The 16,114-nt window shown below is 40.8% G+C and overlaps 1 long non-coding RNA gene across 1 annotated transcript; it reads left to right on the top strand.

Moving 5' to 3' along the window:
- Positions 1-776: 776 nt before the first annotated feature.
- LOC116662510 lies at positions 777-6,906 on the top strand. The gene is made up of 3 exons (XR_004318472.1): positions 777-1,297; positions 5,435-5,712; positions 6,597-6,906. It is a non-coding gene; the product is annotated as an uncharacterized LOC116662510 (long non-coding RNA).
- Positions 6,907-16,114: the final 9,208 nt, after the last annotated feature.

Genomic DNA, 16,114 nt, shown 5'->3' with positions numbered 1-16,114 from the left:
AGGATGAATTTCAAAGAAGAAGAAACACAGAAGACGAGATGCCTGGTGGCATTGGGAGGCAAAGAGAGAAAGAGAGGCAGAGGAGAGAGTGGTCCTTACAAAATTTTGTCAGTTTGAGAAATTTAGGAGTAGTTTTATCCAGTGCAGAGGTTGGTTATGGGTGGTAGGAAGAGACAGTAACTAGTGGAGTGAGATTTTACAATGACCCCGTCAGGACGCATCTCTGCTTGCTGACAGGGGTTACTGAGCCCGCCGTGATTTCATGCTGGTGGGCTGTGCCACGTACTAGCAAGTTTATATTTCACCCTGTCTTTATCACATCATATTGTCCCACAGCCTTGTTCACCATTTCCGGTAGATTAAGGGGTGACATTAGTGTTTTATATTTTCATGTATTTGTGTGGTCATGCTAGAGATTACATTTATTTCAACTGATGTTTCTTACAGACAGAGCAGCAGTGACATTGAGGCTCTACACCAGACGTATTGTCATGTAGCCCTTTCTTGGGAAGATGCAGATGAGCAAGGAACTGAGAGTGATGCAGGGGGAAATACTGAGAGCTCAGTGAAAGAGCATCCTCAAGAAGAGGAACGGTCCTCAAAAGCATCTCTACCACGGAATGTGGTAAAAGCTGCTTCCTTTGAGACTCTCTCTGAACAGTTTCCAGTGTGGTGTAATTTAAATTCAATTTACTGTAGTGATTGTTTCTCAATCTGAATTTATAGGATTTGTTTAAATGGAATCTGGGAATTATCGGTTTAACTATAAAGTTAGAGCTGAACATAGGGTAAAATTTCAGTTCCTCCTATAATGTGTCTTCCCAAATTAAGAAATCGCTTAAGTATTTTCACATTATTTATGCTTTTCCATGAACATATGCTAAAGTTATTTTTTAAATAGAGAACAGTATTTGGGATCAACTAAATACATATTTAGCATGTGTGTGTTTGTGTACGTGTACGTACACCCATACTTGTATATTTGACGTGTGTAGGGGGGAGGGAGAGAAAATATATAAATATATAATTCAAATATAAATACCTAAGAAGATTTTCTTGTACAAGCAGGTTTACAGTGGGAAACTGAGATTATTATATGTGCCATTTTATTAACTGTCTCAATCAGAGACAGTGTAATTTTGGTGGTAGTAGATGTTAAATTAAGCAATTTACATAACATTTTTGGTTGCTGTTTTAACTTTTCTCCCCTCTTAGATCTGCCCACGGTAGAGAAGCTGATGAAGCCTATCAGAATAGATTCCTTTGGGGTTGGTGGTTTTGATTTACAACCTGTCAGGTAAGAGTTTTTTGGAATGGATTGTGCAGGGTGTTTATTTCTTTATTGTTTTGTCACTGGAAAGGTTTGGCGTCATTTGTTCTGTGTAGCCACCCCTAGTGAATGATTAACGGATAACTAGTATGAGTCTACCTGTGAGACACTCCTCTCTTCCTAGTCTTTATCAACTAGTTTATCAAAATTCTTCTAGTGTTAAAATTTTTTAAAAAATAGATGCTACTAAAAATGTTTGTACAATTAGGTAGATAATCTTTAAGCTTTTCACTGGAAAAATAAAATCTCATCAGCTTTAATAGCTCAGGGACAGTTGATTCAAATGGTAAGAGAGAACATGGATTTTATTCTGTATATGAGTCATCCATTTGCTTCTTTTTAAACCAGTTAGTTTTGCACTTAGTCACAGACCAGCCATCATCTCCTAGGGTGAGTTCTTTGGTCACAGGATAAACAGGCTTTGTGAAAATGTTCCAGCTCCAGTAGCTTTTAATGGAAGCTTGTGGGACCTTGCTGTCATTCACCAGCACAGGGTACCATGTCACAGTAACCTTGTCATAAGACAAGTGTCACATCCATTATCTCATGAGATCCGCACAATAAGTAGGTCAGGCATCTTTATCCCCATCATTCAAGTGATGAGACTGAGGTGAACCAACTTAGTGGTGGGGCTCTCACAAGAACCAGATGATGACAGCTAACATTTTTACCCCTCGCTTACTGTGGGCTTGATACTGTGCTAGGTTCTTTACATATTAGATTTCACTTACTCTTACAGCAGCCCCATGAGGTATATATATTCCATTATCACTCCCATTTCATAGATGAGAAACCTAGGCTTAAAGAGGTTAAATAAATTGTTCAAGATCACATGGCCATAACCCAGCAATGCACTTGGATTGTCAGGTCTTTGATCTCTGTGAAATATTTCTGTGAAAAGCCTGTCATCCATTCTTGTATTATTTGTTCATTTGTGTTTTCAACAGACAAGTTTTTGAGCCCCTCCTTGAACCCCAGGCTCATCATGAAATCCACGTGCAGTGATTTCCTGGCCTTCTTTGTATTGAGTGTGCTAGTTGAGAGAAAGTGATATGCTGTAGCTTACCCTAAACCCTGTCTACTTACTGCTAAGTCTAGCGTTCTCCCCTGGTCTGCAGTGCTAGTTAGTGTTTTTATGGGGCTGATTGGGCTCCCTTATCACTGCTGTTTGGGGCTACACTTGGGTCACTGAAGGGATTTTTCTACACATCTTGTGTCTTTGTTGGCATAACTGACACAATTTTAATAATGTGAATTCTAAATAGAGATGTTTACATTTGTGTTTAGAAGCTGAAAACAAATATACTTACATTAAAGGCATAACAATAATTATAGGAATGTCAGTAGTAGGAAGTTGAATATACATATCCAAAACCTCTTTAGTAAACCATAGGATAAGTAATCCTAGCTGCTGTAACAAATAATCCTTAAAATTTTAGTAGCTTAGCATCATCAATTACTTATGTCTTGCTCACATCATAATTCCAAGTGTCTCATTGGAGTTGGGGGTGGGACTCTGCTCCACATAGTCATTTAGGGACCCAGGCAGCTTTCTGTCATCAACACATGGTTTTGAGGTCCTCCTGGCCTCATCAGTCAATAAGGAAAGGAAATAGATGGTTAGCATGCTTCCTTTTAACTGCCTAATCACAGGAGTGTTACCTCTCTTCAGCCCACATTGTGTTGGTAAGAACCAGCACATCCAACTAAACTAGGTCCAAGAGGGCTAGGAAGTGTGGTTTGCTCATATGGCCAGAAAGAAATGTAAATGCATTTGGTAGGCATCTAGCCAGTATCCACCAGAAACTTTCCTTCTAACAGCCAAATATCCATTCCACTCTTCCTTGAATGAAGACCTACTCAGCCCCTCCCCAAAGCAAACAGCCCAGAGTCCCACTCAGAAACGTATCCATCTGAAAGGCCAGGATTTCCAGGAGAAGCACGGTTCTCTTTGTCAGGTTTCAGTGTAGCTCCTCATTGTCTACTAATCAGTGAATTAAAAGACAAGTTTCATCCTTCCTTCCCCACCCCAATATGGTGGTGAGACTAAGATTACTCCTAATCAGAAAGGAGAAGAGTGAGGAAGCTACAGCAATCAGTAGTGCAGCTTTGAGATCCACTGAAAGGCCTTATGAAGACCCCCTACCTTCAAGTTGGGCATTTTCCTTAATTAGGCCATTATTCTGCTTTTAAGGAAGAACTACTTCATAAATATATTGTTCCGTGTAACTCCTGGTTCCAGTGGTCTTGTGTTTCTTCACCACTGGCTTCAACTGAAGTGGGTAACGGGAGGAGGGGGCGCCCATCTTTGAGAATGCACTCTTTCTCCACCCTGCTTTCTGCCTGCAGGTAGGTGGTTCTAAGGCTGCCAGACAAGTCTCTAGCTTTTTTTATTTTTTTAAAGTAGAGTTGTGGTTTCTTTGTCATCTTTGTCATTACAGCTGCTTCAGAAAGTTTTTTAGGCTTCTGATCAATTTGGTTCCAGTCAGTCCCATGTGCTAGTAATTACATTTAAAGAAAACTAGTTTGTTTTTTTTTCTCAGTTTAATTGCAGCTGTCTGGTTATTATGAGGAGCAATAATCTTAAGTTTGAAGATGACACCTCTAATGTGATATTTGCCAAGGAACTGAGTCACTCTTCAACAAAGAATTCTCATGAAATCTTGCATTTTCACAGCATTTTTCAGTGCTGAATCTTACTGTTTGAGTCCAGATGCAGAGAGTGAGCCTAAGAGGCCCTGAGTTTCTAGACTCTGTTCCCTTGGATTCCTTCTTTAAAGACCAGCCCATTCTGTCTTGAGCTCATATTTTTCCCATAGTATCTTGTCAGCAGTAGCCAGTAGTAGCTGGCATTTCAACACTTCCTGTCCTCTCCTACCGTTCTCAGACTCTGCTGAGGGCCCCAGGTTCAGGAGCCAGTGGTCAGCCTTATAAACTACTGTAGGTGACAACTTAGCAAATGTTTTGTCACTTTTCATAAAATATGAGTTTGCTCCCTCTCCAGCCTCTAGTATCAGTTTCCTTGTCACCCAGAACCGAACCACTAAGCCCATGACACGTATTTTAGCTTCTGGTCACTGTTGCCTGACATTCTAAAGGCTGGAACTGGTGATGGTCCTGTGTAGACTGGAGGTGGAGTGGAGTGCAGTTCAGCTGGTGCGCGGCACACACGGGAAGCAGTGTTAGTGAGCGGCTGGCTGGGTCCTGCTGCCACAAAGAAGAGCTCTTAGGTTTTCTGATGATTCCAGCTACTTCTCATAGTTATTTCTAGCAGTTATTGAGAAGCCAATCTAACTCATATGAATTGGTAGCCTCTTAAACGTTTCTTTAATCTTATTTTATAAATTACAAAATTAAGTGAACTAACTGACCATGATTAAGGTAATTTGAAAATGACAATATCCATGTTTTTGGAGCTCCCATAATATGCTGATGTTCACCCATATTTATAACATCTTCTTAAAGGATATTTCTGATATTTTAAAAATGCAATGTTCTGAAATGTTACATTGCATTTAAGTGTTTTAAGCCACAGAAATGATTTCATTTTAAAATCCTAGTGATTTTAAGATTTTCCTATACCATGATGAAATCCATGCTTTTTAATATTTATATTCTATGCTTTATTGATGTAAATTATGGTTGCTTCTTTAGTTTCTACTAGAAAGGTATGAAATGTTTTTCCTGCCTCAAATGTATGTTGATGTTATAATATGGACAAAGGATATATTACAAAAGGGCCATTTAGAAATTCATTTTTGATTTTTCTTCAACAAAAGCAATCTCAGTCTTGTTTGGTTTGGCTTTCCTATGAAGTAGTTCTTTGAGTAAACCATGAAATCCCTTATACTGTATTAAAATTATTATCTGAAATTTAAAACAATTATGTGACACCATGTGAGTATACTCTGTTAACCAGAATTGTAATATATTTAACATTAATGACCTAATTTGAGAGTTACAGGTATTAAATATATTTAATAGTATTATATGTTAATAATATAAATGTTTCCATGTATATCATGTGTATACATATATATTTATAAAATTAATATTTGAGGAGTCATATAGGGTTCATTCTCTGTGTCCTGTTTTGTTTTATAGCTACAAGAAACTGGCTAAGAATAAAGAAACTGAATTTGTTAACCCTTTACCCCTTAAGATGAATCCAAATCTTATGTCTCAAGAAACAAAATGTGAACCAATTTTTGGACAAAAATGAGCATATAGTTTTACAAAAGTCAACAAATGAAGGTACAGAAAATAACTGTCCAAGAGTAACTACTGTGGAAGAACAAATAGATAAAATGTACCTTGATATTTTGAAGAAAACAGTATCTGTTTGTCCTTGATTATTACCCCAGGATGACAAAATACATAAGGTAAGTGTTTATAGTTTATATTGATTGGACATAGTGATCAATGAAATTACATAAATACTGCTGACAGGTATGTACTTCGTGAGCCAGTGGGACTGATTACAGAGTAACTGCCACATGGATCTTGGGTATCTGTGAGCAGTTATCTGTTACAACACCCTGTCATCCCCAGATTTTAAAATGTCACTGTAGCATTAGCTTTCTTTTAGAAGCCATTTTTTACATTTTAAATTTTTTAAACAAACATAGTCCAGAATTTGAGTAGCATAAGAAAATTAAGTTTATTCTGGTGCTTTTTACTCAATCTTATCAGTAGTCTGTGCTGTGCAAAAGGAGGTAAGTTGGCATTTCATATAAATGCTGTTAGTGACTGTTGAGAAACTTATACATCTTTGTTCCTTGTTTCTGTGTTCTTGATTTATTCTGTTTTATAGACTCATGACCACAGTATTCCATTTTTATTTTATGATTTTTATTTATATGTTTACCATAAACTAGCCATAAACTATCTCCAGTTCCTTGTGAAATAAGGCAGGGTACTAAGCAGTTTTTACCTTGAGAAATCTGGAGGAAAAAAGATAAGATTTTAAGTCATTTCAACTGTGTTCTTCTCCACTCTCCTCCATGTTCATTCTTGTAATTACATGTTTTCCTTTCTGGCAAGCCTGTTTTGTTTTATTATTTTGCTATTTTTGTTCCTGACTTTGAAGATGTGCTTCAGAATGCTAAAATCCTGATGAATTAGGCTTGGAGAACTTGAATGTCGTGGCTCACCTTCTACAAACTGTGTTCTTCAGTAAGCACTATGGTTTTGCAATCTGTTAAATCGTTTTTACAACTGTCACTGATGTTTGTTTAAGTACTGAAGAATTTGTACTTGTGCACAGACTTTTAGATCTCAGCTGAGTTCCGGAGAAGCAGGAGCTGGGACTGGTACACAGCTACCACACAGGAAGGCCAGAAGCACCCATCCTTTATTTAGAGAAAACCCCAAAGTGGATTATATGCATCAGTTAGGAGCTCAGGCTAAGGCAAACCCAGTTCACCATTCAAGACATTTTCTACTCTTGAAAACTTCAAAGGACATTATGAAAAGCAAAACCTTGAGATCCATCTCTGCCTCAAATCAAGCCAGGAAAAAAGGTAATTGTACACACTTTTCATAATAAAATTCAGTACATTTTCCTTATTCTCTACTTTCCCTGTTTCCTTCTCTCCTTCTAAGAACTTTCCTTATTTGCAGAAAAAAATTTTATCTTAAGGTGCTACATTCCTGTCTCTTAAAGACAGATTCAGTTCACTTCAGTTCAGGGGGTTTGTCATCATTAATTCTAGGTTTTCCTGAATGAGACCCAGAAAGTTTTGGAGGTGAATATAAGATAGGAGAGTCAAACCCTTCCTCAGCTGGTTGGCTTTGTAATATCCAAAATGTTTGCCAGAAAAGAGCTATAAATGCAGAATGCAAAGGGCAATGTACAAATGAAGGTGGATACAGAGAGAAATATCTGGATATGAGTTTGTTCTAGTGTTGGAGGGTCTGGATGTTTTATTAATCACTTGTGTGTGTTTGTACATCCCAGTGCCTCTCTGAGTTATTTCCTGGTGGAGTCATCCATTTTGGCAGGAGGAAAGGAAGATAGAGTTGGCCTCGGTGAGAGAGCCCTTTGAACAAAGACTTGTAGGAGGAATTGGAATTGGCTGTGTGGGTGTGTGGGGGAAGCATATTCCAGAAAATGAAACAGTGTGAAAGTCCCGAAGGAGGAATGCCTGGCATTTTGGGGATCAGCATAGAAACCCACATGGCTGGGGCAGAGTGGGCAGAGAGGGGAAGGGGAGGTGAGATCGGGCATCACAGGGACAGGCACAGGTCGGCTTTTCTAGGGCATGAAGCAGCCTTGGGTTTCACTCAGTGTGGAAAGGTGAGTGCCTGGGAAGTTGTGAGCATGGCAGTGACTTCACCTGATGCATCCTTTAGACAGATTCCTCGGGCTGATGCCATTGACTGAATGCATTCAAATATAGACCCACACCATAGGGGCACAGGAAGAAGCACAGAGACCTGTTAGAAGGGGATTTGAGGAATCCGGGCTGGAAGTGATGGGGCTCGATCCAGGGTGGTGGCAGTGGTGATAATGAGAAGCAGTTGGATGGTGATGTATTTAGGAGATAGAGCCGAAAGTCTAAAAGATTGGTCCGGGGTTGTGAGAGAGGCGTCATGGATGATGGCAGGGTTTTTGGCTTGAGCAGCTGGAAGAATGCAGTTCCCCTCCAGCTGGGATAGAGGGGGAGGCAGAGTGGGCTTGAGGGTGGAGAGAGGACCAGGAGTTGAGCTGCTGAGATGCTAATTTTGAGATGCCTGTTCTGTGTGCAAGTGGAGATGGCAAGGAGGCAGTTAGATGGAGGAGTCTGAAGTTGAGAGGGAGGTGTGGACTGTAGGTATCAAGTGTTGTTAAAAATGAATATTTTTGAAGCCATGGGTTTTTTTTTTAATTGAAGTATAATGAATTTACAGTATTGTGTTAGTTTCAGGAGTACAGCAAAGTGAATCAGTTTTTTTGCAGATTATATTCTGTTATGGGTTATTACAAGTCATTGAGTAGAGTTCCCTGTGCTGTACAGTAAATCCTTGTTGCTGAACTATTCTATGTACAGTAGTTTGTGTCTGTTAATCACATACCCTTGATTTCTCCTTTCCCCCACCTCCCCTTGTTAACCACAAGTTTCTTTTCTGTCTGTGAGTCTTTCTGTTTTCATATATGTTCATTTGTATTATTTTTTAAATTCCCCATGTAAGTGATATATAGTTTTTGTCTTTCTCCATCTGACTTACTTCATTACACATAATATTCTCCTAGACTTGACAAAGATTATCAAGGGAGCATATCTGGAGAGAAAAGGCAAACCAAGGCCTGAGCCTGGGGCGTTCTGACCTAACGAGTTCAGGAGGGAGAGGGCTAACCTGCAAGGACAGAGCAAGGTTGAGGCAACCTGAGCATGTGCACTCCTGAAGCCACGTGGGGAGAGTATACAGAGAAGAGTTGATCTGCCGTGTCCGCTGCTGCTGAGAGAGAGAGAGAATGAGGACTGACAGCTGACCTTGGAGTTTAGCAGGAAGGAGGCCGTAGGCATTGGACAAGCAGTTTCCGTGGGCAGGTGGCTGTGAAAGGCAGACTGGGAACAGGAGAAGTGGAATTGGCTACTTCAAGGTATAGACCCCCCTGGAGAAAAGGGTGTAAAAGGTGGGGGGAGGCAGTATCTGGCAGGAGGGTGGAGTCAGGGGAAGCCTTTTGTCTTGCCTTGTTTTGAATTTAATGAGAGAAATCATGATATGAATGAACAATAGAATGTTTGCTCTTTTTGGAAAGATGCAGTAGCTGGGAAGAAATGCGTGATGAGGGGAGTCGTAGAGCAGAGTCCTCGAGTGCAGGGGCTGTAATGGGGTCCAGGGCACAGTGGGAGGGTTGGCTTCAGGTGGGAATGTGGACAGTTCACCTGTGGAAATGGCAGAAAGGAGGAGGGGAGAGGTGGGTGTGGGTACTGGTAGAGAGGGGGGATTCCTCCGGTTTCTCATGCTCGAGAGTAACAATGTGATGAGGAAGTGAGGATAGGCAGGTGCTAGGGGCAGTTGTGGGGGGGCTCTCCGGGGGCTGGGCTCCAGCAGCGGATCTGCACAGGTTGACCGTGATGTGAGCTGGGAGCACGCAGGCAGTGGGTTGTGTGGGCTCTCTGATTAGAGTGTACAGCCACTTTCTCCGCATGATGCGGTGTTGATAGTTGTGTAGTGGTTTACCAAGAGAAGTGGTTTTTGCCCAATGAGTGCAGTGGACTGAGAGAGGAGCAGAAGGAGGTGCCCATGTGTCTGGGATGTAAGCGGGGTGGTGAAGAAGAGAACAGGGGGTGTGGACAGTATGAGCCCAGTCAACGAGTGAGTCCGGGGGCCCAAGAGTGGCATCGTGCCAGAGGGCACCTGGTGGGTGGACTGCAGAGGTAAATGCTAGACTGAGATTCGGGCAGTTGCATGAGTACAGAAAAAGACAAAAACCAGTGGAGAGAGCATGGGGCGGAGAGACATGCACAGGAGGGAGTTGAGGGTGTGGTGAGTGGAAATTACTAAGAGTGAGCCAGACGTCAGTCACCGATGGAAAGAGGGGGTGCATAGATGTTGTAGTGAAGGCACAATATTTTATGACATTTCTGATTTCAAATTTCATGTTTCTACTGCCAAATAATAAAAACACTCTAAATCATTGTATTTGAGTACAATGGCAAACTGTATTTTTTTTTAATCTATTTCTCATTGAGTCTTTTTAAGTAGGATTTTACTGCTTATTGGGAAAATTCCAGAGTGATTTTAGTTTTATTCCAAAGAACTGGAATTCCTTGGGGGTGGTTGTTACTTGTCACAGGTTGGGTGCCAGAGAAGCAGCCTCTGAGCCAAAAGTGCGTGTACAGAAAGTCTAGAGACTGTGCTTGGCATCAGCCCTGGTTCCCAGGGAGCAGCCCCTTGTGACTGGCGCTGATGCAGTTCGAAGTCTTCTCTTTCACAGTAACCAGGAAGCCTGGGCCAGTTAATTCAGAGCTGGTGCACCTGTGCAAGGAACCAGACCCCCCCCTTCTTTCCTGCTGCAAAATCCCTAGTCTGTGACTTCAGTCTTCCTTGTCACAAGATGGCTGCACAACCTCCAGCCCTGTCAGGAGGAAGAAGGTGAAAGCTAAAAGGTATACACCCATTAACTCAGCAGCTTAATCAGAGAAGTAGTCGCTGTCCTGGAAGCCCGGTGTTGGAAATTTTTGCTTTCATCTTACTGGTCAGAACTTTGATCCTGTGCCCCTGCCCCCCACCTCACCCCGGGTGCATGGAGTCCAGGGAGAGGGGTGTTTTTAACTGGCACATTGCTGCCCGGGGCAGAATTTTAGTGGGGAGGAAGAGGAGGTTGGCAGCTAGCAGTGTCTGCCATGTGGTGATTTTCCTTTTTATTCTAAATTAATTTTCTTTGACTGTCTACTCTTGTGTTTTTATTTTTAGATTAGTATGTTTGTTGTCACAAAAGGAATAGTTGCTCATTATTTAAATTCAAAAATACAGAAAAGTAAAAAGGAAGCAATAATTTAGTCAGAAACAGCTGGTGTCATAGTGGGTGAGCCTCATTCCATGCCTCTCGTGTGTGTGTCCTTCTGCAGATGGAAGGAAGCAGGGATGAGAGCTGGAAGGAAGGAGACAGGCAGGCACGTGGACAAATAAAAATGGATGAAGCATTTTATAGGAACAGATCACACTTTATCAGTTCTTTTCATTAAAACATTAGGTTTCATTTTACTTAAATCTGTAAGAAGAAAAAGAAACTTCATCCTGAGAAATGTTACATCCCAAAAGGTCCTTCAAGAACATGGATTATGAAAACCCCTGAAAGACTGCCAAAGCTGCATTATTTTAAACTGCATTTTCTAATTGTATACACTATCACTTTTCCTTTCTATTAAATACGTAGTAAACCTCTTATATCCCCTACTCGCGTGACTCCTACCATTTTTGTTGGTTTTATTTTTAATAAGTGTATTTTTTATAAATTTTTATTATATACTATATATAATACATGTGTTACATACCATATTATATATATTTATATATGACTATATTATTTATAATCAATATATTTATTATATTCTCTCCAGCAGCTATAATTCCCTTAAGCATTTGAAAATGGATCTTGGTTCTGGTTGTTACAGAGCCAGAATGCTTTTCACCAGTCCATTAGCCATTGCTCCACCATTCTGGAATTATTTTGATTGCCTTATAATTTGACTGAATTTTTGAATCCATTGTTTTTTTTTAAGAAGGGCTCAGAAGTCCCAAATTCTGCAGTGTTTTCATGTTTGAATTTTATATCTAAGCAACTTTTCTTTCCTGTATAAAAGGAAAAGATACTGTCCATGTACTATTACTGAAAATAACAACTTAGGTCAAAATGAAGAACTCAGGAAGGGAGAATTGTGGTGTAAAAACACTGGCTGGCTGCAGCTGGAGCAAGAACCAACTGCCACACTCCCAGGTACCCCATCCTGGGAAGAATCACAGTGCTGGCAGGTCTGACCCCTTCACAGGCCATGTTAATGGGCCTCCAGTGACTTGGAGGAATTAATGGCCTGATTTTTGAATGACTCAAACAGATCCTTTATGAATGCTTTAAGAGGTTTCTACAGAAAACCTTCTACATCAAACTGCCCAATTAAATATGATTACTACTCTATAAGGAAAACCTGGAAGAGATTCAAAGGAAATCTTGGGGTGAGGTACTTCTGGGGACTTGTTTCTTCTTTTGACTTTTCTGTAGTTTCCAAAAGTTTAAGACTCATTTATTTCACTTTTAATGATAAAAGTAAACTTTGCATTTAAAAAGTTAACATCCTAAAGAAATTATATTAAAAATATAAAATTTTAATTCTTCACTTACCTCGAAGGCAGTCAGGGAAATGTTCACTGGGGGTCAGTTCAGGATCTGCAGGGTTTGAGTACGGGCCTCCAGATCTCTTCTAGGGAGTTCCCTGAAACTTTCTTTTTGTATTACTAACTGAATAATTATTGGCCTTAGAACTATTTCTGCTGTTTGGGGATTTACGAGGTACCTTAAAAGCCAAAAATTTGACCAAAATATACATGAATAACATTTTTTCCTAATGTGATGAATGATATCACAGTATTAGAGCAGGATTATCATTTATTTCTTTAATCAAACTTAAACTTGTTGTTATAGTTTCCATGCAATTTATATTATTCCAGTGATACTATACCTTGATATACTTTATATAGAAAAATGTCCTTTAAAGCCCACTTAATCTGAACTAAAATTCTTCATAAAGTTATCAGCTGCTCTTTGATGCCTCTTTTAGATACTTTTAGTTGTTGCTGTGAACATTTAAAAGAATAATTTATTTAAAGTAATAGAACTTGAAATTATCCCGATCCACATTCTCCTCACATTTATTTAGCTCCATGTGTCATTGGACATGAGCCTTGTGTCAGTCAGCCTCCGCGGCAGATGGAGTAGATGCCAGTTCCGGGCAGGGGTCCTGCGTGCAGGGTCCTGCATGCAGGGGGACGGCTGTGTGAGGGCGTTTGCTATGCACCAGCCTGTTGTGAGATCCTTACTTGTCTTAGTGCTCCTGTAGTATTAGTGCTTCTTGTTGTATAATTGCCGAATACACATTCAATGCAGTTTGTATTTGTGGTGCTTTTATCCATTGTTTATAACATTTAGGAATATCTGGAGCAGGACTCACCAAGCCTGCAGCTCCATCTTCCCACAGGGGAATCTGCATGGCTACCCAAGAAGTCTGAGGACCCCACAGAAACTGATGCCTGTGTTCAGGTTCCAAATGTACGAGTTGAATTTCACAGTAATATTCATGATGGTTGTATGGTCTATAATTATATGTTGAAATTAAATTATAAATAATGAAATATGTGAAATTTCTTTTGCACTGAGTGATACTGCACTCTCACTTTTATTGAACATTTATTGATTTTTCTTGTGTAGTAGAACATTATTAACCATGTCATTTTCATTCTTTGTGGTTTTCTTCCCTAACCCCCTGGGTTCAAATCTAATATGTAATGCTACTTACTGAAGTAATGCTTTTCCTTAAAGGATTATTCAGGATACGGTGGTGGGAACAAGGAAGCAGAACGACTATGTTTGAAGAGTTCCAGGAAGCAGAAGGAAAAAGCAGAGGGGCATAGGCCCTTGGGGAGCGGATTAAAGTCACATTCTCAGAAAAAGGAGCTGGAAGATGAGACGGAGGAACTACAAAGACAGCAGGAAAAGGAGTCTTCAAACTGAGTCAAGACAATTATGTTCTTTGAGCCAATGTACTAGAACACATTGTCCTGTTTTTCCTTTTATTTATGAAAAATGAACACTTGTGCACCCGCCTATATCTCACTGTCCCTGTGGCTCTTTGGCTTGATGCATTTGTCACCAGCAAACACGAACTTGGTTCCCCAGAGTGCCTCCTAACTGAAGAGCCACAATCAAACCCCTGGGGGAAAAATCAGAATTTAAATTGGCTCATTTTGATCATTCTCTTGTTAGCAGTCCTTTTTGAAAATAAATCCCTTAGTTCACGTTGACCTTCAAGGAAGACAGAGTTTCAGAAAGATTGGTATAGAAGGGCTAAGTTTCAGAGAGTGACACTGTGTAGTATTTCTGAGTTAATTCCATTGTCAGAACCATCAGCAGAAAACATCCTGTAATGAATTAACTGTCACTGGTGTTAAGCTAATTCCAGTGTGGTTGTGATGCAGGAAAATAGATGTGGGGCATGAGCAGAGCTGTGTCCCAGGCTTCAGTTGATCCCCTGGGATGTACCCAACCAGGCCAGGCGTGGGTCCTTGGCTTCATGCAGGAAATAAATCAAGAGCAAGCCACAGTTGAGTGAAGGTAGATTTATTCAGAGAAATACACTGAAAGGCAAGAGAAAGGCCACAAGTTGTGGGGGTTGGGTGCTCAGATTAATAGTAGGTACACATTCCATAGACAGAATGTGGGTTGTCTCAGAAGCTGGAAAGAGAGAGCGGCTGTGAGGCACTGTGTTGCTGGATTTTATGGGTTTTGTGGCTTTATATGCTAATAAGTGGAAGGACCAGTCTAAGGGGAAGGGGCTGGGATTCCTAGGAAGTTGGCCATTTTCCACCCTTTGACCTTTTGTGGCTAGCCTTGGGACTGCCATGGTGCCTGTGGGCATGTCATTCACCTTGTTACTATTACAATGGCCGTATAATGAAGCTCAAGGTCTACTAGAAGTTAAATCTCATCATCCTGAGCCTCAAGGCCTACTGGCGGTTGAATCTTTCACCATTTTGATGTTAATTGCTGTGGCCTTCCTTGAATGGCTGTGCCCTGACCCCTTCCTGTCTCTGTTGTAAGACGGTTTAGGTCTCTGCACCTTGTGTTTTCTTTTATTCTGCTCACTTCATCATTTCCTTTGCCTAATAAAACAGTTTTCTGCATTTTCTCAATGAAGAAGCTTTGAAGAATCAAACAAAAATCAAAGGTGGTTGCATTTTTGAGGAAACATTGGCTCCTGTCACTGAAGAAAAATTGAAGTAAATCCAAAAAGAAATAGGAAGAGACACTTGTCCAGGGATGTCACGTATGGTTCTTCAGCACATAATGAGTTTGCTATGAGATCCTTTGGTTTTAAAAATAAGGCATTTAAAAATACTTGTGTTCATTTAACAGGTCATGGGAATTCTGGCAGTATGAGGAAGTCATCAGTTGACTGGTCTGCACATTTGTCATGGGCAGAATTAAAGTGGTTAAGAGGGTGGGTTCTGGATTCAAAAAATCTGGCTTTAGACTGTGCTTCACTACCTGCTGTGCAGCCTTAGTCAAATCACATCCCCCCTCTGAGCCAGTTTTCCCCTCCTTGAAATGGGAATGAGACTGACAGTCTACTGTCTCATAGAATGGTTGTGAAATTAGATAAGACAGTGCCTGCTCTCAGAGCCCTGCAGCAAAGGCGGGCTGATTCTGCCCCTGGCCTGCCTGCCAGGGGAGCCGCCCTTCCCTAGTCAGAGTTGAAAGAATGCAGATTAAGGGGGTTTTCACTGGTGTAGTGAGCCAGCGGCCCAGAGGGGCCCACGCCCCCGTGGGAAACCTGGTTTCCGAAGGTGCAGAGCCTACGACCTGGATCTCCCTGAGGGTCACGGGCCTTTTTCACAGCTGCTGCTATACCCACTGGTCAGGGATCAGCTGGCCTGGCTAGGCCTTCCACAGGCTCGGAGAACAGGGGCCTGGGCGGGCTTTTCTTGGCTACCCATGTTTTCTCTTGCTTTACACTTAAAAGCCACTTGTGTGACATTAAAGCCACAGTAGGAAGTATATATACTTAAATCATAAAAAAAAAAAAGACAGTGCAGACCAACCTGAGTGCCCTCCACACAGTAACCAGTTAATGTGTGTTGTCTGTTACTAATTTTACAGCCATGTTTCCTTAGAAACTATCCTATTTTTCTTTCATTTTCTGTAATGTTTTTCAGTTCTTAATATGGCTAGCTTTGATATTATATTCGGAAATATGAATCTGAAATCAATTAGCAGTGCCCTGAGTTTGAAAACAATTTGACTTAAAAGTGGAGAAAACATGTATGTGTCCTGTAGAAGTCAGATATTTGTTCTGTGTGATGGCATCTTGGTGACGCTGACCTGACAGGCAGGCAGGACAGGTTTGGTGATCTCCAGCAAGAGACCTCACCTTCATTTCCCCCCCTCTTTTTTAATTCCCTCCCCTTTCCATCTCATTACCATTTTCTCCTTTGACAGTAGTAGCCTAAGCCTTGAGCATGCCAATAAAAAGCATTTTCACTTCAGGGACATCCAGAGTAGGTGTTACAGCATCAGAGATA

The sequence above is a fragment of the Camelus ferus genome, unplaced genomic scaffold, assembly GCF_009834535.1.
Source record: "Camelus ferus isolate YT-003-E unplaced genomic scaffold, BCGSAC_Cfer_1.0 contig2924, whole genome shotgun sequence".
NCBI lineage: Eukaryota > Metazoa > Chordata > Mammalia > Artiodactyla > Camelidae > Camelus > Camelus ferus.
This window is presented reverse-complemented; position numbering and strand designations above follow the sequence as displayed.